Source organism: Cibotium barometz, chromosome 22, assembly GCF_041138505.1.
Source record: "Cibotium barometz isolate CiBa-2024 chromosome 22, ASM4113850v1, whole genome shotgun sequence".
Taxonomy (NCBI): Eukaryota; Viridiplantae; Streptophyta; class Polypodiopsida; order Cyatheales; family Cibotiaceae; genus Cibotium; species Cibotium barometz.
Window position 1 is genome coordinate 53,398,042 of NC_141067.1, and position 27,615 is coordinate 53,425,656.

Sequence of the window (27,615 nt, forward strand, 5' to 3'; positions counted from 1 at the left end):
ACTTCTAGCTGTGAGAGTAGCTTCTAATCCCCAGCAAGGAAACACACACACATAACTCTTCAAGGAGCATAAGACATCTCCATTTTTTATGACATATACATGTGCCAATTCACTTCAATACATCCCCAAATTCAGCTTGATGATTGCACATAAATTGTGTACCAGTTTCAAGCATAGATTTCCTGACTCCTTTTTCCAAATGCCTCAAACCAATCACATGTAGGCATAACACATTCTACAAATGATTTCCATATACATGTGACCATTCACATCACATGTACCATATAATGCCAATTCCATCATTTTAAAATGTCTCTTGATCACCTGAAAACCTGCTTTCAGATTCCAACAACTCACAAGGCAAAAGATGGCACATGGCGCATGTACAACATATTCATCTGTCTTTTTAAAAAAAATTACCATGTCTAACAATCCAAAATCAAGTGCCTTTTTATTCCATGGTTCTCCAAAACCATATATACTTTCAAAAGCCTTCTTGTTTCAAAAAAAAACACTTTAAGGGGAAATATATTCCAAGGCTATACGATTTTTCAAATCGTAAGTAACAACAAACAAATATATTACTTATCTCAGAGTAAAAAAAAAAGAAAACGAATTTATGATTTTCGCTTTTCCACGTTCTGCTTCACTGCAGTATGCGCCAAATTCCTCATTTCCCTTGTATTTTGTAAGATTTTTGAAGATCATCTCATTCGATAGTGCTTCCTTTCCTCTGTATTTCAAATCCCTACAAGGCTTGAACAGAAGTCATTCCCACAAAACGAAATATTCTGCAAATTTTCAACTCTGGTTTTTTTTCTTCTCCCCCGTTTCTGCCTAATCCCCTCTCCTCTGCACCGTTTTCTGGTTTTCTCCTATTTCCCATTTCTTTCCCACCAGAAAATCGGGCTTGCCTCGCTTTTGCAGCCCAAAAATCGCATTTTCCCTATTTTAAAAATACGCTTGCGCCTCCTTATTATTCGGATATTCCCCTTAAAAAAATCCATCATTTTCCACGCAAGCCGCCACCTTGCATGTTCGTGTCCAGCTGCTGGAGGGGTGCTACTGTTGGTCGCCGTTTCTGTTTGGACACATACTCCTTCAATGCAATCTACCACAACCAGTGCCCCATCTGTAATCCTTAATGCTGCAGCAGTCGCTTCAGAGGAAAAATTCGACATGTCCAGGAGAATCTATGAGATTGATGAGGTACTCATTGCCACCTTTATCACCCTTCTTTACATTTCCCATCTTAGGAGCCCGAATACTTGACAGATTCACCCTACGCTCCGCAAATGGACTTCCAAAAGGCACAGCATCATCAGCCACCATGATACAGTCTCCACTGATAACCTCTATAACTCTGCCTTTGAAGTTGTCATTACGAATAGCAGTTGAGTTTGATGGGGGAGGAACATAATTTATCCACAAACGCAGCCTCTCCTTCTTTGCCAATAATTCTGCATTCTTTAAAGCCCGTCTTGAATCTTCATCCAGCAGCTTTGCACTCCATTCAACTACTTTAGCTAGGCCATTCTTTGAAAGCTCAAGGGCCAAATCCACTGCAACATCACCATTCGGGTAATGCAGTGAGCCTATCAGATTACTGAACTTATCTGCCCCTTCCAAAACAATGCGCACATCTCTATGCAATGCTCGCACTTCAGTAAAATGCTTCGCCTCCCTTGCATAAGGGTCTGGAGGAACCTCCACACCAGCTGCTGATGCAGCCAACCTTTGTGCAGTAGTCAACATAGCTCCTGATGAGCTGCTCAAACTACTACCATCTATAGGCTCTGCCTCACCCTGACGGGTATCGGTGAGGTGAACATCTCCTGCAACCTCTTGTGCTATGATGCCAGCAGAGCAGCAGCCACCAGAGAGTCTGTTAATGTAGATTTACCGTGATCCACATGAGCAATCCTCACAGACATATTTCTAATGTTATGCTTCTTGTCCATAATACGCCTCAGCTCATCGATGGTAAACTTCACCATTTTTGCTAGCTTGATACGAACTCAAAAGGCTGATTAACAGAGCTTCACTTCCCTTGGATAGACACTGGAGAGGGGCGCCACACCAGCAATGCAACTTTAGAAAGAGGTACTAAGTTTGAACTCCCCCTGACTTGAAATCTTCTGGCATCAACCTTCCAGTAGCATCAGCTAAAAAAAATCCAAAGCATTCTGATTATATCGATTTTGAGCAAGCACAAAAATCATGGCATTCCAAGACACGATATCTCAAAAGGGCATTCTTTCAAAGCCAATCCTTACATCATACATACTCTCACATTTCCATACATGTTGAGAAGGGCGTTCCCTACTACAACGTCTACCATAAGCATAAAACTCCATAATTCACACCACACTCATGTACACAGGCTTCGAGGCCTGGCTCAGCCTCAGCTCGTCTTATTGAACCTCATTTACAATATGAACATATGTACTTAGGCATCATATAATGACTCAAGTCATGGCACTTAATCCCATGCATCTGGATTTGCATTTGATGGCCTCATATGCATGGTTTCACACCATAGACGTGCCATGGCACGACAACGGGGTGGGGACAGGGATCTTTCAAAGAATGTCAAGCAATTGGCAAGGTTCATAGGATAGGTGAAATGGCATAACAGGTTTTTGAGATATTTATCTCATGTGTGCCATCCTTTGACAAAACTAATAAAGAAGAAGATAGCTTTTATTTAAGGTGAAGAACAGGATAGAGCTTTCAAATTATTAAAGAAGATGTTGGTGGTGGCACTAATTCTTTAGCCACGTGACTGGAATTTGGAGTTTCATGTTTTTATTGATGCATCCCATATTGCAGTAAGAGCTGTACTGATGCAGGAGAAGACAAAGGGCTGGTTTAGACCACTATATTATGCAAGCAGAGTACTTGTTACTGCAAAAAGGAAGTATTCAATTACGGAAAGAGAAGCATTAGGCGTGATATATGCTCTCAAGAAGTTGAGACATTATCTTTTGGCCAATAGGGTGGTTTTTCATGTAGATCACCAGGGTCTTCTTTATATGAATAAACGTGATTTGTCATAGGGAGGATGGCTAGATGGGTATTGTTATTACAGGAGTTTGATTATACAAATATCCATACACCAGGAAGAAGTCATGTGGTAGTAGACTATCTTAGCAGAATAGAAACAGGAGAGAGAAGCAAGAGGGAATTTTTGATGATTTCCCTCACTCTGAGATTTTTCAGGCTCAGTCAGTTGAACCAGAAAATTGGTATGACCAGATGTTGATGTTCCTTATAGATGGATTATTTCCTAAATTAAAGAGCAAGGACAAGAGGAAGAAGTTAGCTTTGAAGAGCAAATCCTTCCTTGTTATTGCAAGGGTACTTTACAAGAGGGGCAAGAAGATTGTGGCTTGGGCCCATATAGTCCATCAAAAGATTATGTCTGAAATCAAGGAAAAGGATAAAAGGAAGGTGGACAAGGCATCTAGGCTAGGTCCCATGCTAGCAGCTATTTTCCAGACCATGAAGAATTTGGAGTATGTGTATGGGGGAAACTTCATCTCGAAAATCAGGCCATATGTTAGGAGCATTAAAAGAACTTCGGAGATGTTAGATGATGAACCCCCACAAATTAGAAGCAAAACACTGAAGCTGGATGCAGTGGTGAATACATAAGAATTGTCAAGGGATCTGCAAAGGGCAGGGTATTCAATTGAGGAGTCAAATAGGGCTGCCAGAAGTCACAAGGCCCTTACTGATCCTGTGTTTGTGACTCCCTTAGTTCTGAGTTCTGTAGAGAAAGATATCAGTGGCGCTCCAAGCTTTAATCAAAAGAAGGGTTTTAAGTTGAAGATGAGCAAAGGGAAAGATATTATGGAGGGACTTCCTGAGATTTCAGGGAAACTTGAAAAGCAAGAAACACAGCATGCAAGTGTGGCACAAGAGATCCCTCTAGCAGAAGCTAAGAAGGCTTGGAAATTGATGGATGACTTTCTGATCCAACAACATATGTACTTAAGAGCAGATAAAAAGAAAAATAGGGAGCTAGAAGGAAAGTGCTCAGCTTGGAAAGACAGTTGGTAAAGAAGCTCAATTGCATGTTTGGGAGCAGTCTCATTTGCAAGATCAGAAAAAGCTGGAAGAATACCTGAGAAAATGGCAAGAAAAAGCTATGGCGCCAGAGTACGAATAGAGATGATCCTTACAGATTGGCTTGACAGAAATCAAGGTGTCATATAGCACTGAATTACAGGAACTGGCAAAACAGAATATAGAGTTGCAGACCATTAATAAAGTTTTGATTAATCAGCTCATAGGACTATATGACTGTACAAGATCAACTGAAATCTATGGTTGAAGATGAGGAAGTGGACATTAATGGTGTGTTCATGAAGCAATGAAGATTTGGTAGTTATGAAATCAAAGCTGACGAATACAGGCAATTTCATTTGGACAGGTATAAAAGACAGAATTCACAAGATGCTAACCAGGCCATGGGAAGCTTTTGCAGATAGAGAGCATACTACAGAAATTGAAGTACTCAAGGCCCAGATAGCAACCTTACAAAAGAAAAACCTGAAATTTCAATCAATTCATTCTCATGTTAATATAGAACCTCTTCAGGTGGAGTTGCCATGTCAGACCACTTGGGAGAATCCCTTGGATTCCATCAAAGAGTACAAGGAGCTTGATGAAGGGTTTTCAATAGAAAGCCAAAGATCCTTTAAATTTGTTTGTGGTTTTGCAGGTTTGAACAAATTTGTTGAAGAACAAGATGATCTTGAAGTGGAAAGCTTGTAGATTACTGATGGTGACATAGTACCAGTCCAAACCAAAGGCCTTGTTTCTGATACACATGCAAAAATGTTGGCTGATCTGGTTAAGGAGATTGCTGATATTATGCAAGATCAATTACTGGAAAAGGAATCAGACAAAGATACTAGGAAGGATCTTGCTAAAGATAAAAAGGGAAGATCTGAGTTTGTTAAGAGTAGTACCTCAAAGATCAGGTGGACCTGTTAAAGTGGGTTCAGACTAGTAAAATTTTGGCAAAATTTGTGTTCGTGATTGCCAAGTGTAAAACCTAGGGTTTTACAGGATAGTATTAAGTATTATTAGGTTTTAAACCTTTATCGGAGATGTCAAGAGTGTTGAGATATCGAGCTCGTCTAGTGAGGCGGTGGACACTGATGACCCGCCTGGGGGATAGACCCCACACTTACACCACTCGCATGGTTGGTGAGATCTTGGGTGATATGCGGCCAGTGGGATGACAGGCTATGTGACAGCCATTCTAGAGACTGGCATAGTTATAGCGCGAGCTCATTTAGTCGGGTTCACACTATAGAGAACCCGTGTATGTATTTGGTTGAGTACCTTTCATATTGTGTGTACTCTTATCTTGTATATGGTGTGTTGAGTGTTGAGTGAAGAAGAAGAAGATTTTCAGCCTCTCACCTTGTGTGTTCTCTATTAGGGTTTTGTGAGTGTGTGTGTGTGCTTGCAAGAGCTCAAGCTCTCTTCCCCCCTGCATCTTTTCAAAGAGTCATGAGTTAAAGAGTCGTGTCATGTTATGTCTCTTGGGATCTTCATGGTGAAGGCAGTTAAGCTTCGAATGCCATGTATAGATATAGAAATGTGTGTAGCTATTGGAAAAAACATCTATTATCTTGGAAGGAGTTTTTTACTATTTTTACTATTGGGTTATGTCCAACATGTTTGCTTTCGATTGAAAAGATATCAATGTATGCTTAGGAATTACCAAAATGAATGAAGTGTTGTAAATGTTCAGATTGTGCAAAAGATAGAATACTTGAAATGACAAGAAGAATTAATGTAAAGTTTATCTGGTGCTGAGTTAACCCTCAACAACTTCATCTCAAACCTCCCATGCATCCTTAATGCTCACACATGTGCCCTAATCATGCCCTCAACAAAAAAAAAACCTCTCCACATGATACTGATTGATTGATAAACCTCTCCACAAATAGTCAAAACAAACATTTTTTTTATTTTGGATTTTTTTGGGTAAAATAGTTGTATTTTCATCAAAGATCTCATAGTCTTTACATACCATTGGAGGAGACACTTCCTCACATATGCATCATACCTAGGCATAAAACATGGAGGAAGGCATCTCTAGGCTTCCATGAATAACACATGGGGGGGGGATCATCTCTAGACTAGCTCTAACCATATCCAAGATAATAAAGCTCTGAGTAGTGTGCTCAGTACTTGAATGCCAGAGCACATGGCTCTTCACCATGAAATTGCAAGATTGAAAAAAAGAAGTTGGATCTTTCAACATATATAAACACATAAAAAGATATTGCAATGTCTTTCACTAAGAGATTGCACTTGTCTTGCTCAACAAATATATAAAAAATATGCCTAGAAACAAGCCGCGCACCGGCACTGCTTGTTTCTAGGCTTTTTTTAAATCTTTGGACATTAAGGAGAAGAAGGTGTTGAGATGTCAAGCTCAACATGAGCTGACACTCACAAGGCGCCTGTATGACTGTTTGACATTTACATCACTGGCGGGTTTGGTAGCTGACACCAACATATCTTCGCCAAAGATTCTATAGTTGGACTACACCGACTTGCAAACAAACTCCGATTGCGGAGATTTCTTCATAGGAGTAGAGTTATAGGGAAACTGTATTGTTTATTGGACACAATTTTTCGGGCTAGTCGGTGTAGTCCAATTGACACTCACAAGGTGCCTGCATCACCGTTCGATTATTTACATCACTGGCAAGTTTGGTACTATGGCACCAACATATCTTCGCCAGAGATTCTATAGCTGGACCGCACCGACTAGTCCACACTTACCTACTCCACTTAGCTTGTTCACATTATGGACCAATTGTATATACTCTATTATGTGTGTTAGTCACTTTATCTTCCTTGTAGACCTCTTTTGTGAAGAAGAAGGAGAATTTTTAGCCTCTCACCTTTGATGAAAAACGCGTAGAGAGAGAGAGGAGACACACACACAGGAGCAAACCCTAATGTATTATTAAACCCTAACCATAGAGGGAAGCAATCTCACACAATGCATAAAACCATAATCCATAATCTACAACACACTACATGTGTTGTGTTCACACACTACTAACCCTAGCTAATGTCCACACACTATGACCAAATGGATGCGGTCATTTATGGCTCACACATGTTACTACCTAACATGCCAACACATAGTGCAGCTGGCACAAGACGACATCGAGCTTGAATCTCAACAGCCCCTCTCAAGCTCATGATGTACTGCCATAGATGAAGATGTAAATGATCTTGGGCTATCAAAGCTCTCAGCACTCCCCCTCAAGCTCATCCCATGTACTCCCAACATAGTACGGAAGTACTCAAACTTCTCCCTACTAAAGTGGATTTGTAAAGATGTCGGCCACCTTATCTTCAGTCTTCACATATTGCAAATCCACTGTACCATCCAACACTTTTTCTCTAATAAAATGATAGTGGACCTCTATGTGTTTGGTTCGCGCATGAAAAACAGGATTCTTGGCCAACTTTATGCTACTCATGTTGTCACAATGAATGATAACCTTGCCAACAAGCTCACCCAAATAAACCAAGAGACTCTTTAACCATACTCCTTCACATGTAGCAATGGGTGCACCCCTGTATTTAGCCTCTGTGTACTAGATAAAGCAATAGTTGGTTGCTTCTTGCTGCTCCAACTCACCACTGTACTTCCAAATGTAAAGGCATAACCACACTAGACCTCCTGTCATATGAGCTACCTACCCAACCTGCATTTGTGTAGTCATGTACATCCAATCCTTCACCATGCTCATAAAGAAGACCATAATGTGCAGTGGTCTTTACATAGTGCATAATGCATCTCACTATATCCAAATGAGGTTTTCTGGGGCTCTGCATAAATTGGCTTACTAGCCCCACAGCATAATTGAGATAAGGGCATGTGATAGTCATGTAAATAAGACTACCGCAGCTTCACATTCTACTCCAAAGGTGTACTCATTGGCTTACACCCTGTCATCCCATGTTTTGCCAACATATCCAATGCATATTGGCATTGCACTAACCATGTCCCTACATGGTCTTTGATCACTTCAATCCCAAGAAAATATCTCAATTCACCCAAGGCTTTCATATTAAACTACCCATTCAATGCTTTCTTGACATGCATAACATCTGTAGCATGATCTCCTGTGACAATCAAGTCATCCACATAGATGACAAGTAAGATAATCCCATAATCTGTCTTCTTCACATAGAGTGAAAAATCTGCTGAAGAAACCTAAAATCCAAGGGAGATAAGATATCGGCTTATCTTATCACTCCAAGCATGAGGTGATTGCTTCAAACCATATAATGCTTTCTTTAATCTGCATACATGAGTGGGGTACCTTGGGTGTATATATCCTTCTGGCTGCTCTGCCATATAAACTTCCTCTTGTAAATCACCATTTAGAAATGCATTTTTCACATCCATTTGATGCATTTCCCAACCATTTACTGCAGCCCTGAATCTACGGAGCTTCTCTGTACCCAATGCTTTGGTGAAGATGTCAGCTACCTGATCCTCTGTGCTAACATAAACAAGGTCAAGGTCTCCTGCCAAGACCTTCTCTCTGACGAAATGGTAGTGGACCTCTATATGCTTCGTGCAAGCATGAAAAACTGGGTTCCTGGCCAACTGTATACTGCTAATGTTGTCACAAAAAATGACAACTTATCTATCCACTGATAGACCCAAATCTACAAGTAGCTTTCTCAACCAAGCTACCTCACATGCTGCCATAGCAGCTCCTCTGTACTCGGCCTCTGTACTGGATAGAGCAACGTAGGCTGCTTCTTGCTGCTCCAAGTCACAGCAGCACTCCCCAAAGAAAACATGAAGCCACTGGTAGATCTTCTATCTGAGACACTACCAGCCCAATCAGCATCTGTGTACCCATGTACACATATCTCTGTCCCAGTCTCATAGAATAGTCCACAATGCAAAGTAGACCTCACATACCTCAGTATGCATCTCAATGCATCCAAATGCGGTTTCCTTGGAACTTGCATAAACTGACTCACCAACCCAACAGCATAGCTCAAATCTGGTCTGGTGATCGTCATATAGATCAAGCTTCCTACTATGCGCCTATACATAGTAGGATCCTCCAAAATCTCTCCTGAATCTGCACTCAACTTGCCATTCTGATCCAATGGCACAGAAATAGGCTTACAGCCTGTCATACCATCCTTGGACAACATGTCTAGGCCATACTGTCTCTGCAGTAATCCAATACCATGTGGTGACCTAATCACCTCAATGCCCAAGAAATATCTGAGCTCCCCCAGATCCTTCATCTCGAACTTCTATCTAAGCAAGATCTTTACATCAAAGATCTCTGCATCATGGTCCCCCGTAATGATCAAGTCATCTACATGGATGACAACAAGCACAACTCCTCTATCACCATGTCTCACATACAGCGAGAAATCTGCATTGGCTACATGAAAGCCAATAGTGACAAGATATTCAGAAATCTTGTCAGACCATGCTCTTGGTGCTTGCTTGAAGCCATACAAGGCTTTCTTCAACCTGCAAACATGCTCGGGGTGACCCACATCCTCATCATAACCAGGTGGCTGCAACATATACACCTCTTCTTGCAAATCCCCATGCAAGAATGCATTCTTTACATCCATCTGATGTAAAGACCATTGCTTTGACGCAGCCACTGCTATCACAACTCTCACCGTTGCCATCTTGGCAACTGGGCTGAAAGTTTCCTCATAGTCAATGCCATATGTCTGCGCATATCCTTTGGCTACCAATCTAGCCTTGTACCTGTTTATGCTTCCATCACTGTTATGTTTTACTTTGTACACCCACTTGCATCCAATGGCTTTCTTGCCTTCAGGCAATTGCACTAAATCCCAAGTTTCATTTCCATATAGTGCATCCATCTCCTCATCCATGGCTTTCTCCCAATACACATTTCCAACAGCCTCATCAATGCATGTGGGCTCAACAACCTGCACAACCTTAGTGATGTGCCACATAACCATCATAGGTAAACTCTGCACAAGATTTTTCACTCTCCCAGATCTTCGTAGCTTCTCATTCATGGCTTCCATAGCCTTCTTTACACCAGGTGTTCTCATAGCTGGGATTCCAAGCTCCTCATCAAGGCTCATATCTGAGCCACTAGACTCTCCATCAACATGAGAATGCCCTGCAGAAATGTCAGGCATACTAAGGGGCTCAACCACTTTCTCTTTTCCTTTACGTGATGTACTAATCACATTTGCAGGACTGGTATTATGATGCAGCCTGCCACTCCATGGTCTATCAATAGACCCACTAGATGAGGACTCTCCTGGTCCACTCAAAGACTGTGATTGCTGACCTGCATTCTGTGCAACCACACTTCCACTCACATCAGCCCCAACAGCTTCTTTTTTAGCAGCATACCAGCTGCTCATCTCATCAAAGACAACATCCCTGCTTACCCTCAACTCAGGTGTAGCAGGGTTATAACATCTATATCCCTTTTGCTCAAGGGAATATCCAATAAACACACATTTTTCAGCTTTTGGATCCAGCTTAGTTCTCAGCTCATCTGGCACATGCACATATGCAATGCATCCAAAGACTTTCAGATGAGACAAATCTGGTTTTCTGCCAGTAAACCTCTCCTCTGGAGTTACATCATGTATGGCTGCAGTTGGAGTCCTGTTCATGATGTATACTGCTGTAGAAACAGCCTCAGCCCAATAGCTATGCGGCATATTTTTCTCTTCCATCAATGCTCGTGCAATCTCAGCAATGTGCTTGTTTTTTCGCTCAGCAACTCCATTTTGCTGCGGAGTGTATCTGCATGTAAATTGTCTCCGAATACCATTCTTCTTCAAGAATTCAGAGAACTCATTGGAGAAGTACTCTCCCCCTCCATCTGACCTTAGGCACTTTACATATTTCCCTGTTTGCTTTTCAACCAAAACTCTGAAATTCTGAAAGTGAGTGAACACCTCACTCTTCTCCTTCATGAAACATACCCACACTTTCCTCGTGTGGTCATCAATGAAAGTCACATAATACCTACAGCCTCCCATAGATATGGTCTTCGTAGGACCCCATACATCTGAATGCACAACATCTAGTGCATTTCTGCTCACATATCTGTTACGTGGAAACATATGCTTTGTTTGCTTCCCAAATTGGCATGCTTCACATATTTTCTGTATACCTTCCACTTTAAATTTTGGCAGCCCTGTCACAATTCCTTTTGTCTGCATAGACTTCAATCTCTGCACATTTACATGTCCAATCCTTTTATGCCAAATGTCTGTGTCTGCAACAATTCCTGAACCATTTGCAAACATCGCAGCACTCATTTCAGACATGTCTACATTCAACGTAAACATTCTGCCCACTCTGTTGCCTTTTGCAACCAACCTGCACTTGTCTTTAAAATCTTCAACATAACACCCATCAGGGTTAAACCGAACCTGCAAACCCTGCTCAATCATCTGGCCAACTGAAACCAGATTCTTTGTTATGTTCGGAACGTGAAGTACATCTGCAAGGTACTTCACTTTGCCATCCTGCATAGACAATGGCACATCTCCAACATGGGCAATTGGATGAGCAGCGTCATCTCCTGTTTCCACAAAACCTGGTCTTTCCGGGTTTTTCATCTCCTTGAACCACTCCCCATGACTCGTCATGTGGTTCGAAGTGCCTGAATCCACATACCATACATTATCTTTTTGTGCTGCTTCAACATTTTCAGACATGGCATTCATGACATGCTGCATAACAAACAACCTTTCATTATCCTCATTATTTCTGCTTGAGGATGCATAGTTGTTTTGCTGCACTTTCCCATTTTGCATGTCAGCCTGCTTCTTATAACATTCTACCTGCACATGTCTAGGCTTACCACAATAATAGCATTCACGTGCATCATTATATTGCCTTTGCCAATTTCCACGGCCTCTTTGACTCCCCCTGCCTCTGAATTTGCCTCTTCCACCTGTGTGTTGTTGTTGTTGTTGTTGATTCTGGAACTGTTGTTGTTGCTGCTGCTGCTGGCCATAATTTTGATTACCTATTCGGTCACCTCCTTGACTGTGTCCACGGCCTCCTCTACCTCGTCCTCTTCCTGAACTCGTGTAGAAGGCCTGTTGCTCTGAACTGTTTTTGCTTTGTGAAGACTGTTGGTCTTCACCCAAGCTCTTCTCTTCGATAATCAACATAGACACCAAATCTGTAAAGTTGGGAATGTTTTCCCGAGTCTGAATAGACGTCTTGAACGCCTTGTATTGTGGCCCGAGACCACGTAGACAGACCTCCACCTTATCATCATCATCTATTGACACACCAATAGATGCAAGGGATTCCACAATATCCTTTATCTTCAACGCATAGTCATTCACAGACATGCTCTTTTTCTCCATAGTATGAAGTTCATTCTTCAACTGTATCTTACATGCCTTGGTATTTGTTTCATAAAGCTTTACCAAGGTGTCCCACGCCTCCTTGGGGGACTTGGCATCCTGAATGTGCCCAATCATGGTGTCCTGTATACTAATGGAGAGCCAATACATAACCTTCCTGGCTCCTTGGTTCCAGTCTTTAAACTCTTTCACATCTGCAGCAGTCGGATTTATATCTGGTATCTCCGGTGCCTCTTCATGCTCACCTTCTATGTAGTCCCAATAGCCTTTTCCCATTAGGAAATTTATCAACCTGAACCTCCAAGCATGGAAGTTATTCTTATTAAGCTTCTCAGCCACAATCTGAGTTATCCCATCATTTGACATCTTGCCAAACACACAATTTTAGCAGAAACTGCACTCTGGTTTTTATGCACAAACTGCTGTATTTTTGCACAACAGCGGTACTGTAGTACTCTCAAATGTCACATTGACTTCAATGTGCATATATACACCCAATGGCAACTGTGGACCTCTTTGCAGCACCCACAGTGTCTGCACAATCAATCTGTCTTCCTGCAGTTCTTAAAACAGAGTTCTGCAGAGAATCGATGACTTACCCGTAGTGCTCAAAATCGCCTGCTTTCTGAAAAACGGAGGTCCAGACGCGCCTGAAACGCATTTTCGGCCCAGAAAATTCGTCTGATAGGACAGAATAGTTTCCCTATAGCTTTCCTCCCGCGAAGAAAGCTCCTCAATCAGAGATCGTTTGCCGGTCCTCCCATAGAGCCTCGACAAGGGTGTAGTCACCAACACAAATAGGGAAGAGTAGTTGCAGCTCTTACCCTCGTACCGCTTCCTGTGGTTCTCTTGCTTGCAGCTCAGCCCTTAGCACGAACCAGGCTCTAATACCATGAAAAGATGCAGGGGCGAAGAGAGCTTGAGCTCTTGCAAGTACACACACACTCACAAAACCCTAATAGAGAACACACAAGGTGAGAGGCTGAAAATCTTCTCCTTCTTCACTCAACACTCAACACACCATATACAAGAATAAGAGTACACACAATATGAAAGGTACTCAACCAAATACATACACGGGTTCTCTATAGTGTGAACCCGACTAAATGAGCTGGCGCTATAACTATGCCAGTCTCTAGAATGGCTGTCACACAGCCTGTCATCCCACTGGCCGCATATCTCCCATGATCTCACCAACCATGCCAGTGGTGTAAGTGTGGGGCCTATCCCCCAGGCGGGTCATCAGTGTCCACCGCCTCACTAGACGAGCTCGATATCTCAACAATGACCACCTCTAGCACCATATGTAGGCTGAAAATTTTGTTGTGGTGTCCTATCGTGCCATCCACGACCATCACCACGACCACATGATGCAAATCTCCCCCTGCCTCTAAATCCCCTTTGTGAATAGAAAGCCTGATTTCTGCCATTATCATCATGGCTAGTAGATGCATCATGAAATGAGTTTCTGAGTTTGATTTCCTCAACAAGCAAGAGAGAAACCAGCTCATCAAAATCTGGTAAACCTGAACTCCGAACAAAAATAGATGTATCAAAAGACTTGTACTCCTTGCCAAGACCATGCAAGGCAATGTCTACTAAATCATCATCAGGCATGGGGGCATTGATAGTTGCCAATGCATCTGCATACTTCTTTATCTCTTGTACATAATCATGGATACTCCTTCCTTTGCACTTCACATTATGAATTTGTTGTCTCAACTGAGACTTACGAGCACTATTATCTGTATCAAACAGCTTTACCAAAGTATCCCCCACGCATCCTTGGGATTCTCAGCATCATATATATGTATGAGTATAGCATCTGAGATACATATAGACAAGTACTGCAAAACTTTGTATGCTCTCTCTGACCATTGCTTATTATGAGCTACAACATGTTGTTATGTAGGTTGTCGGGATAGTTCCAGCTCTGGATCTGCACCTGTAACAAGGTTCTAAAACCCTTTTCCTTTTAGAAAGGTTTTAATCCTGTACTTCCATGCCTGGAAGTTCTTTCTATCCAACTTCTCACCCACAATCTGTAATGGGTTGTCTGACATATTTGCTCAATGCAAATGCACCTTCCGCACACATCCAATTCTGTAAACGAGCCTTCCTCAGATCAACCACACTTTAATATAAGTGTTCCAGATACTCCAAAGTACTCAACGAACTTCACTGTTGATTAGAAAATCAAACTGATTGCATTCAAATTGAACTGGCATACACAATCTAAAGTACCCTATTTTGGCACACTTTCCAAGGCTTCAAATTGCAATGTAGTGGTTCAATAAAGAGTGGATAACTTGCATTGACACCTAAACAAGCTCAATGTTGCATATCAACACCATCCAAGGTGCGTACATACCAAATTTATCAAATCCCCTTCTCTGTTTTGAGAAAAACCAGTAGTAAAAGTGCTCTAATTCCTTTGATTCTTGTCCAAATTGAGAGACCAGGCATTCATTACCTTATCAATGATGTCTACTAACTCCATGTAAAAGGAATTAGACTAATTGTTTAAGTTGAGAGAGTAATTAGTCGATTAATCACCCTCTATTTCACTAATCACTATAGACAGCTTGTTTAATCAGCTCATAATCAGCTCCAAAATGCATAATTGCTTCAACCAATAATATAGCATCCTTCTCAAGTGTGTGTACCATAGAGTTGCTAAGGATATTTTGAAACTAATCAATCACAAGACTTGAATTTTGGCCTCCACCTAGCAAAAAATTGAAAAAAACTGCTCTCTTTCTGCACATCTGTCTGTGCCACCTGCTGTAGGGGTGAGCACTCCCCAAAGAAAACATGAAGCCACTAGTAGATATTCTATCTAAGATACTACCAATCCATTCAGCATCTGTGTATCCATATACACATATCTCTGTCCCAAGAGTCCACAATGCAAAGTAGACCTCTCACATACCTCAGTATGCATCTCAATGCATCCAAATGCGGCTTCCGAGGAACCTGCATAAACTGACTCACCAACCCAACAGCATAGCTCAAATCTGGCTTGGTGATCGTCATGTAGATCAAGCTTCCTACTATGAGCCTATACATAGTAGGATCCTCCAAAATCTCTCCTGAATCTGCACTCAATTTGCCATTCTAATCTAATGGCACTGAGATAGGCTTACAGCCTGTCATACCATACTTGGACAACACATCCAAGCCATACTGTCTCTGTAGTAATCCAATACCATGTGGTGACCTAATCACCTCAATGCCCAAGAAATATCTGAGCTCCCCTAGATCCTTTATCTCAAACTTCTGTCTAAGCAAGATCTTTACATTAAAGATCTCTACATCATGGTCCCCCATAATGATCAAGTCATCTACATAAAACAACAAGCACAACCCCTCTATCACTGTGTCTCACATACAGCGAGAAATCTGCATCGGCTACATGAAAGGCAATAGTGACAAGATATTCAAAAATCTTGTCAGACCACCATGCTCTTGGTGCTTGTTTTAAGCCGCCATACAAGGCTTTCTTCAACCTACAAACATGCTCGGGGTGACTCACATCCTCATAAGCAGGTGGCTGTAACATATACACCTCTTCTTGCAAATCCCCATGCAAGAATGCATTCTTTACATCCATCTAATGTAAAGACCATTGCTTTGACGCAGCCACTGCTATCACAACTCTCACTGTTTCCATCTTGGCAACTGGGCTGAAAGTTTCCTCATAATCAATGCCAAATGTCTGCGCATATCCTTTGGCTACCAATCTAGCCTTGTACCTTCTTATGCTTCCATCACTATTATGTTTTACTTTGTACACCCACTTGCATCCAATGGCTTTCTTGCCTTCAGGCAATTGCACTAAATCCCAAGTCTCATTTCCATATAGTGCATCCATCTCCTCATCCATAGCTTTCTCCCAACACACATTTTCAATAGCCTCATCAATGCATGTGGGCTCTACAACCTGCACAACTTTTGCCATGTATGCATAGTGATGTGCCACATAACCATCATAGGTAAACCTCTTCACAAGGTTCTTCACTCTCCCAGATCTTTGTAGCTTTGCATTCATGGCTTCCATAGCCTTCTTGACACCACGTGTTCTCATAGCTGGTATCCCAAGCTCCTCTCATCAAGGCTCATCTCTGAGCCACTAGACTCTCCATCAACATGAGAATGCCCCACAGAAATGTCAGGCATACTACGGGGCTCACCCACTTTCTCTATGCCTTTATGTGATGTACTAATTACATTTGCAGCAGGACTGGTATTATGATGCAGCTTGCCACTCCATGGTCTATCAACAGAACCACTAGATGAGGACTCTTCTGGTCCACTCAAAGACTATGATTGATGACTTGAATTCTGTGCAACCATACTTCCACTCACATCAGCCCCAATAGCTTCTTTTTCAACAGCATACCAGCTGCTCATCTCATTAAAAACAATATCCCTGCTTACCCTCAACTCATGTTTAGCAGGGTTATAACACCTGTATCCCTTTTGCTCAAGGGAATATCCAATAAACACACATTTTTCAGCTTTTGGATCCAGCTTAGTTCTCAGCTCATCTGGCACATGCACATATGTAATGCATCCAAAAACTTTTAGATGAGACAAATCAAGTTTTCTGCCAGTAAACCTTTCCTCTAGAGTTACATCATGTATGGTTGCAGTTGGAGTCCTGTTCATGATGTATACTGCTGTAGAAACAGCCTCAGCCCAATAGCTATGCGGCATATTCTTCTCTTCCATCAATGCTCACGTAATCTCAGCAATGTGCCTGTTTTTTCGCTCAGTAACTCCATTTTGCTGCGGAGTGTATCTGCATGTAAACTGTCTCCGAATACCATTTTTCTTCAAAAATTTAGAGAACTCACTGGAGAAGTACTCTCCCCCTCCATCTGACCTTAGGCACTTTACATATTTCCCTGTTTGCTTTTCAACCATAACTCTGAAATTCTGAAAATGAGTGAACACCTCACTCTTCTCCTTCATGAAGTATACCCACACTTTCCTTGTGTGGTTATCATACATTGTAGCACTAACTTTAGGCATGTTTACATTCAATGTAAACATTCTGCCCACTCGTTGCCTTTTGCAACCAACCTGCACTTGTCTTTAAAGTCTTTAACAACATAACAACCATCAGGATTAAACCAAACTTGCAAACCCCGCTCAATCATCTGGCCAACTAAAACCAGATTCTTTGCTATGTTCGGAACATGAAGTACATCTGCAAGGTACTTCACTTTGCCATCCTGTATAGACAATGGCACATCTCCAACATGGGCAATTGGATGAGTAGTGTCATCCCCTATTTTCACAAAACCTGGTCTTTCAAGGGGTTCTTCATCTCCTTGAACCACTCCCCATGACTTGTCATGTGGTTCGAAGCACCAGAATCAACGTACCATACATCATCTTTATGTGCTTCTTCAACATTTTCAGACATGGCATTAATGACATGCTGCATAACAAACAACCTTTCATTATCCTCATTGTTTCTGCTCGAGGATGCATAGTTGTTTTGCTACAATTTTCCATTTTTCATGTCAGCCTACTTCTTATAACAATCTGCCTACACATGTCTAGGCTTACCACAATAAAAGCATCCACGTGTATCATTATACACTGCCTTTGCCAATTTCCATGACATCTTTGACTCCCCTTGCCTCTGAATTGGCCTCTTTCGCCTGCATGTTGTTGTTGTGAATTCTAAGACTATTGTTGTTGCTGCTGCTGCTGGCCATAATTCTAATTACCTGTTCGGTGACCATGTCCATGGCCTCCTCTACCTCGTCCTCTTCCTGAACTTGTGTAGAAGGCCTGTTGCTCTGAATTGTTTTTGTTTTGTGAAGACTATTGGTTTTCACCCAAGCTCTTCTCTTCTATAATCAACATAGACACCAAATCTGTAAAATTGGGAATGTTTTCTCGAGTCTGAATAGACGTCTTGAATGCCTTGTATTGTGGCCCGAGTCCACGTAGACAAACTTCCACCTTATCATCATCATCTACTGAAACACCAATAGATGCAAGGGATTCCACAATATCCTTTATCTTCAATACATAGTCATTCACCACCATAGACATAGTCTTTTTCTCCATAGTATGAAGTTCATTCTTCAACTGTATCTTTCGTACCTTGGTATTCGTTTCATAGAGTTTTACCAAGGTGTCCCATGCCTCCTTAGGGGACTTGGCATCCTGTATGTGCGCAATCATGGTGTCTTGTATACTGATAGAGAGCCAATACATAACTTTTCTGGCTCCTTGGTTCCAATCCTTGAACTTTTTCACATCTGCAGAGCAGTCGGATTGATGTTCGGTATCTCCGGTGCCTCTTCATGCTCACCTTCTATATAGTCCCAGTAGCCCTTTCCCACCATCAGGAAATTTGTCAACCTGAACCTCCAAGCATGGAAGTTGTTCTTATCAAGCTTCTCAGCAACAATCTGGTTTATGCCATTATTTGACATCTTGCCAGACACACAAATTTACCAAAAAGAGCACTCTGGTTTGTCCTGCACAAATTGTTGTATTTTCTGCAGCGATACTGTAGTACACTCAAATGTCACAACCAGTGACCTCAATGTGCATATATACACCCAATGGAAACTGTTGACCTCCTTGCAGCACATACAGTGTATGCAGAGCCAATCTGTCTTCCTACAGTTCTTAAAATAGAGTACTACAGAGAATCGATGACTTACCCGCAATGCTCGAAATCACCTGTTATCTAAAAAACGGAGGTCCTGACGCGCTCGAAATCACCTGCTATCTGAAAAACAAAGGTCCTAACACGCCCAAAACGCGTTTTTGGCCCAAAAAATTTTGTCCGATAGGAGAGAATAGTTGCCCTATAGCTTTACTCCTGCGAGATCGTTTGTCGGTGCCTCCCGTAAAGCTCCCGACAAGGGTGTAGTCGCCAACACAAATAGGGAAGAGTAGTTGAAGCTCTTACCCTCGTACCGCTTCCTGTGCTTCTCTTGCTTGCAGCTGAGCCCTTAGCATGAACCAGACTCTGATACCATGAAAAGATGCAGGGGAGAAGAGAGCTTGAGCTCTTGCAAGCACACACACACTCACAAAACCCTAAAAGAGAACACACAAGACCAAGGAAATATAATATGTCAATGCCATGCAATGTTAAGCTTAGTTATTGTCTTGGTTCTCTCCAATGTCAAAGATACTCTTGCATATTTTATATGAATAATCATCAGCAATTTAGCAATAGGTTCTTCCATGGTTTTTTGGAGAACATAGTATCCAAAGGACTATTAGTAGTGCTGAAGAAGCAGAAAGGGCACAAATCACATGTCAATATTGCAAAAACATTTTTCATTGTGCATACATGTCTCTGTTCAATCTATTACGTCATTCCTAAATAAAGATAATTGTATGACATTACTAATGATACACCAAGGTGAGAACAGTCTTCTAGTTGAGCCGGGAACCTCAAGGGCTGTGTAAGATTCCTCCCCCTAGCTTTTAAGATGTAAAGGTGTAAGAACCTCCCCTTCAGTCTCTGTAATCATCCCCTATTTCTGAATACAAGAAAATATTGTTTTCCCTTGTTTTTGGCCTAGAGATAAAATGTTCTAGAGAGAGGTAATACGAAATTGAGATATTTTAAGATACAAAGTTTCTCTTAATATCTAAGATGAATTCCCCTGAAAGAGAAGTTCAAAAAGAATTTTCCAATGTGCATTAGAAATTAATTGAATATGTGTATAAGAGATCTTAGCCTAAGGGTCCACATTTTCAAAAAAAATTGATTAAGGTCCAAATAAGGTTCCAAAGGGCCAATAGGATTAATCCAAGTGTTGGGATGACAAAAATACAAAGAATAAAAGAAAATCTCCCAAAAATGAGCAACTGCTCACATAAGATGAAGAGTTGACCAAGGACTGGGTTTATTAGTTAAAAACTGGGATATTTTGGTAAAATTATGCATTTTTGTTACCTCGGTAAGGAGGGAGAGGCCTCATGAAGTAGACGCCTTTTTTTCATCATTGCTTTGTATTTTTAATTCAAAAAATGAGATATTTTTATCTCTCCTCCTGCTAAATGGATCATAAAGGGAGTCAAACTGGTCCAAAACTTGTCCAAAATGGATCAAACTAAAGCTGGAAGCCTGTAGATCCCGGTTGGACTTGGTTAGTGCCCTCCCTCACCTATAAATAGACCCTCATTCCTTTGTATTTTCATCTTTGAGTAATTACATGCTAGTATTATCTTCGTTTTAGTGTAATTCTATTATCCCTCTATTTTGCCTCTACTTTTGGGAGCTTTGGAGCTTCTCAATTCTCTCTTGGAGATTACCCTTCCCAATTTGGTGGCCAAACCTTGCTTTGTGGGCTTCACTTCTCTCTAAAAGAATCAAGCCAAAATAAAAGGTAAGACTTAATTCAATGGTTTTTCTATCTTTCTCAATGACTTTCTTCTTCCCAACCCCTCTAATGCTTGGGAAGCTTTTAAATGGGTTTTTCTTGAAATCAAGTTTTCTTAATGATTCATAATGCTTAAATGGTTTAATACTAATCTTTATGCTTAATTAGTAAATCTCTCTTTCTTGGAAAGATTAATCATCTTTATGGTTACATCCTTGTTAGAAGGATGGTTCTTAATGATAAACTTAATATCTTAAAAAAAAATCTAGGCTTGACAAGCTAAAGAAAAAGATTAGGTATTTTTATGATTTTAATCTAGTTAAAAATGATGATTAAATTCTTTAAGCTTGTTTATGATTTAGAAAAATCCTATAAACTCATTTTAAAGTTGAAAGAGTGTTATGCTAACATTTTATAAGAATTATCCTATAGAAATGATGAATGGATGTTTTAAATCAAGAGGATTAATCATAATTATGCTAAGTATGCATAATAAAATTTTTAGTTTAAAAGAGGAGTTCCTATCAATTATGTGTATTCAATTAAGTTATAAAATTGAATAAACATTTCAATTATGTGTATTCAATTAAGTTAGAAAATTGAACATTCTCAGTAATTGCAGCGAAGCTATGGTAAAATTTTCCAGAAAAACTATAAATCTTATTTTTATGCATAAATTTAATAAAGCAAAAAGAGGAATTCCCATCATATTCTAGGTATAGATATTTTTATGCTAAAAGAATAATTTTTGTCATATTTATGAAAAATACTTTTATATTATTTATGCATAATTGTTTAAATAGAGAAAAGAGGAATTTTTGTTATATTTATCTGTATATATGTACATGCATAAATAAATTTTATGCTAAAAGTGGAGCTTTGAGTATTATTCAATAATCAAAAAAATAAAGAAGGTTATGCATAAATATTATAGAATCATTCAATTTATGAGAATTATGGAAATAATTCATTTAGATAAATGGATTAGTGTTTATACTAAAAGAGAAAATGTGGGTATAATTGATTTTGTAAATCCCATGAATCTTTTATTCAAAAGAAGCATATTGAGCATATTTTATTTTGAGAAATTTGAGAAAGAATGTGAAAATAGTGAATGGATGTGAACGGATATAGGAATGATGTGAGAGGATATAGGAATGATGTGAATGGATATGGGTTGTTGCAAGATCAGGGTGTCCAATTTTGTCCACTTTATACTGGACTCGGGGGGCAATGCTTGGAGAGCAAATTTGGGGGGGCAAGGTACTTCAAATGAGATCAAGAAACTAATAGAAAATAAACATGCACTCAAATTAACCCAATATAACTTAAATTAATAAAAATTAGTTGATTAATCAAAATTATAAAAAAAATATGATGAAATGATTTTAAAAATGATCTTTCCATACTTAGGGTGATCCAATTTTTTTCCCATAGATGCATCATTACAAGTACACTAGTCCCTATAGGTTTTAGATGATTTAAATCAAAAATGTAATTTTACTAATTATATTATTAATATTTACAAGACTTCTATTAGCCTGGAAGAATTTTGGAAAAGAGATTATTAAAATCCCCAACCATTGGATTTGAAATTTTGACCAACCACCACATTCTACTAATGTCTCACTATCTACCACTCTTTTAATCTACAAGATTGAGCATTTTAAGTGGTAGCTATTATGGGTGCAAAAAGTGGCATATATTATAACACTTTAAACACCTTAAAATATTTAATGAAAATAAACAAATAGCTTAAAATTTTCTCAAAGAAATAAGTTAAGATCTATATTATGTGAATATCTAAGGTCCAAAGTGGGATTCTCATATGAGTTTATATATAAAAGATATTAGAACTTTATGGAATCAACCCAGATTTGGGACAGGGTGTATACATTGACTTTGTACCTAAGGAAATGAGGACTTTTGACTATCTAATGCGTAATCAGATTATGCATCTATATTCCCAACTTTTCATGTGATGTTCAAGAAAAGAACTTGAAAGGAAATTCCTTAGTTAGCTAGGAGAGATTGGCCACTAAAGGTAAACAAATTCCTGTTTTTTTACTGTTTATAGGATGTTTAAGTGGATAAAATTGGGCACCTTGATCCTACAACCACCCATATAGGAATGATGTGAATGGATGTAAGAATGATGTGAATGGATGAGAATGGATGAGAATGATGTGAATGGATGAGAATGGATGTGACTGGATGTAGGAATGGTGTGAATGGATGTGAGTTGTTATAGGAATGATGTGATTGGATGTGACTTAGTGTAGAAAATGTGGAATAATGAGAAATGACGTGGAATGGGACAATGATAATGATGTGAAATGATGAGATATGATGAGGAATGATGTGAAAGGATGTGGGATGATGAGGAAAGATGGAAATTTTGTTTGGAACTATATTTGTATGTGAAACCTGTTTTGAAAGATTGTTTTATGTCAAGAATGCTGTGGGGAAGAATTTTGACTATCTTGTGGAATAAGGTTGTGGGGACCTAAGTGAAAAAGTTGCAAAAGTTGAAGGAGAGTCAATGAAGGACATCTCTCGTGTGGCAAGGTCGGCCGAGGTCTTGACCAGCCTCGGTTCCATCAAAATGGTGAGCTTGTGGTATAGTGGATAAGGGACCAAGGAAGCGGCCTATGAGTGAAGAAGCACTAGGTCACCTGCTAAGGAACCTAGAGGGTGCTGACCATATGGTGCTCGGGCTCTAGGTCGCCCAAGATACCCACGCGTGCATCTAGGAAGAAAATGAGTTGGAGCTGTTTTCTGAACACGGGCATGGATCTGGTTGATTGGCCTTGTTGGTCTTCAACATATGAGTTCATGACTCTTTTACATGGATCTTGTTGTTGATCTTTGCTGATCTCCAACTAAGAGTCCATATGGTTTTTATGTGATTAAACTCCTAGGTACTATGGGCTAGGAACTATTGAAAAGGCCCTTGAGTGAGCAGGTGTGGTGAGCGTTCTGGTTGCCGATGATGCCATAGGTACGCTGAGGAAGGAATGACCGAAATTGGATGTTATGTTTGGAAAGCGAAAAAGTTGGAAATTGGATCTGAATATTTTGGAGGATTATGATTCAAAATACTATGGTTTCATTTCAGGCCTGCTCTTTTAAAGACAATTGAATCTATAAAAGGTAATTTCATATTGGGTGCGTAAGTGGTGTGTCTAAATTATATTTTGCATGTGTGTTGGCTAGGGGGCCTAGGAACTCTTTTCCCTAGTACCCGGGACAAAACATAGCCAAATTTTCATAATGGATCCTATCAATACAGTGGTTGGGCGGTTGGCTAACCCATGGGACTAGATGGGCTAGACTGATGGATTTCTATAATAAAATTCAATTATGTTCAACTTATAATAGTTGAAGTAAATCACAGATAATCCTTGTTCTATGGAAAAAAATCAACTGTTGTGCCTCTTGATGGGAAAAAAAGCGTTGGTCTCTATGATCTAAGTGCAAGATCCTCCCTTGATCCGGCCGTGTGACCCGCAAGTTCAGTCGAAATGCAAAAGGGTAATTAAGGCTCTTGACTACATTAGAATATATTTTCTTGGAGGAATCACTTATGCCTTCTCGGCGAGGGAAGTTTTTTTCGGGTTTGTGGTTTCGGAAGAACCGAGGGATTAGTCTCTTGTCCGGACATTCGTGGGCAAGGCCTTGAGTGGGAAGCTCTGCCTTGCACAAGAAGTTGCTATTTCCATTGTGCTAGCACCCCAGAATTTGATATGTAGAGGGGGCAGGGGTCTCACAAGCTACTATTGAGAGACTAAGGAGGCTCGTGGGTACATTTTTGAATTACAATACAAGTAGTAGTCCTAGAAAAATACAGATGCTTGTGGCTTGACAACTTCTTATGGACTCTTTAACATTTGATCGTAAAACGAATAAGTGGGGGAATCATAGCTTAATAACTTTTTAGAAGAGTTGATACCTCTTGTTCAAAACCAAAGGTTTTCATTTTATAGTCCATTGTCTAGAGTAAATTATATAATCCATAATAAAATTTAACACTTTAATTTTCTATGCAAGTTTAGGAGCATTGTTGCCTATGAGAAGAAGAAGAACACTTTGGTCATTCTGGATGTGGCATATATAAAGTGTCTTCAGATCCATAATCATTACCAATGACTACTTTTAAGGCACACCACTAGGTCGTAAATTAAAGAATATTTATAGATTTTTTGGAATCAATTGTTTGGAAAAAGAATGGATATTTTATTAAAAACTTCAGCATTGGATAGCCGCGCGATAGCCGCACGCGACTAGCATAAAACACAGGCCACCAGAACCACCCATCCACATTCTTTGGCATCAAAACACTGCCGCCCGTGGGTATTTGCTGAGGCATCCACAAAAACATGAAATTCATGTTCCCAATCTGGGGGTATCAACATCGGAGCCTTTGGCAGTAATAACCGCAATTTGCGATATGCTATGTCGCAATCAAGAGTCCACTGGAACTGAAACTTCGGAATATGGGTCATTAGATTTAGCGGAACCGCAATATGGGCCAACAACCAGAGATGTCTTCCATGCCACCTGATTTGCCCCAAAAATCGGCTTACTTCCCCTGGGTTACATGGTGCACGTGCTTGCATAATTGCTGCCACTTTACTGGGATCCATCGTGAAAGATCCCTGCCCCCTCCGTGCAACAAATTTGGGGTTGCTAACAGCGGAAGTAGCACTTCTTGCGTGGGGCGGCAGAGCCTCTCACTCGAGGCCTCACACACGGATATCCGGACAAGAGACTAACCCCTCGATTCTTCCAAAATTGAACCTGGAAAACACTTCCTTCACCCAGAAAGCACGAGCGATTTCTCCATGATATTTCTACTCTAACGTAGTCAAGGTCATCACTGACCAAACTGATCCGACCAAACCTGTAAGTCACTTGGTCAGATCAAGGAAGAAACTTGCACTTGGATCATAGAGACCAATGCTTTTTTCCTCATCGAGAGCACAGCCATTGATTCTTTTCCATAGAACAATTACTATCTGAGATTTACTTCATCTATCGTACCATAACAGAATTGAGTCTCATTTTAGGGATCCATCAGTCCAGCCTAACCCCATCCAACAATCCCATGGGTTAGCCAACCTCCCAACCACTGTAGTGATGAGATCCATTTAGGAATTTGGTAATGTTTTGTCCCGGGTACCAGGGAAAAGAGTTTCCAGGCCCCCTAGCCAAATCTTCATGCAAACTTCAAGCTAGTCACACCACTTATACACCCTATATGAAATTGCCTTTTTCACCGATTCAGCTATCTTTAAAACAATCTTTTAATGAAATCATAGTATCATTGATCATAATCCTCCAAAATATCTGGTTGATTTCTAGTTTCCAATCATTCCTTCATCGGTGTACCTATGGCATCATTGGCAACCAGAACGCTCACCACCTCTCCACTCAAGGGCCTTTTACTAGCTCATAGTACCTGGAATTATATTCACTTATAAAAATCCAGATGGACTCTCCATTGAAGATCAGCAAGATCAACCAACAGATCCAGATAAAAAAGGCATGGACTCATCTGTTGAGGACCAGCAAGGTCGATCAACGAGATCCATGCCCGAATTCAGAAAACAACTCTTACTCCTTGTTCCAATATCTTCCTCGATGCACGCGTGGGTATCTTCGGTGACCTAGAGCTCGAGCATCGTATGGTCACCACCCTCTAGGATCCTTCGTCGCAGGTCACCTAGCACTTTACTCTCATAGGCCGCTTCCTTGGTCCCTCATCCACCTACCGGAAGCTCACCATTTAAATCGAATCAAGGCTGGTCAAGACCTCGGCCGACCTTGCTACGTGAGACGTTCTCCATTGACTCTTCGTCAGCTGTGCAACTTTATCACTTAGGTCTCCATGACCTCATTTACAAGATGGTCAAAATGCTTCCCCAGCATTCTTGAGATAAAACAGTCATTTAAAAACAGGCCATAAATACAGTTTTTATAACGAACTCTCCTCTTTCCACATTGTTCCACATCAATCCACATTACTTAATCCAAGTCCAATCAATTGTATTCCCATCGTCATTCATCCATTCTCATCCAATCACATCATTTTCCATCTCATCATATCTTTCCACATTTATGCTCATCACATCTCATCCACTCGCATTTACCCATATCCACATCTCATCCACTCGCATTTACCCATATCCACATCTCATCACATCACATTCATTCACATCTCGTCCATTCATATCTTTCCACATTTATGCTCATCACATCTCATCCACTCGCATTTACCCATATCCACATCTCATCACATCACATTCATTCACATCTCGTCCATTCATATCTACCCCGATCCACATCACATCCATTTCACCTCACATCCCAATCACTCACATCTATCTTCATAGGTTTGTCTTCCGACGGCTCACCCAAATTTACTGTCTGCAATTCCTTCTTCCTTTGCCCTAATCACTATTTGCATTTGTTTCTTGAAATTCCTTTCCTGCAGCAGTATCTGTTTTATGTCTAACTCGGCTAATTCATCAATAACTTTCTTATTATCCCTGCCTTCTGCTTCACTTCTGGCTTCCTTCGTAGATTAATACCCGTGTTGTATTTCTTCAATATCAATAACACAGAGTGACACTAGCTCTTCATTAATTGCCAGAAACTCTACTTCCTCATCATCATCCAATCCTTCTACCATATTGACGGTTTCTGCAATGATTGGTCTAGCAGTAGTCGGCCAACGAGCACCGCTCTTCCAGAGTTACTTTAACTTTCTTCTTCCCCCTGCAGAGTGTTAGAACATTTGTTTCCCAAT

At 40.5% G+C, this 27,615-nt stretch overlaps 1 pseudogene across 1 annotated transcript; it reads right to left on the reverse strand.

Moving 5' to 3' along the window:
- Positions 1 to 1,161: 1,161 nt before the first annotated feature.
- LOC147626714 (ribonuclease TUDOR 2 pseudogene) lies at positions 1,162 to 27,498 on the reverse strand (annotated as a pseudogene). The gene is made up of 2 exons (XR_015268639.1): positions 27,398 to 27,498; positions 1,162 to 1,885 (listed from the first exon to the last, which is right to left on the reverse strand). The product of XR_015268639.1 is annotated as a ribonuclease TUDOR 2 pseudogene (transcript).
- Positions 27,499 to 27,615: the final 117 nt, after the last annotated feature.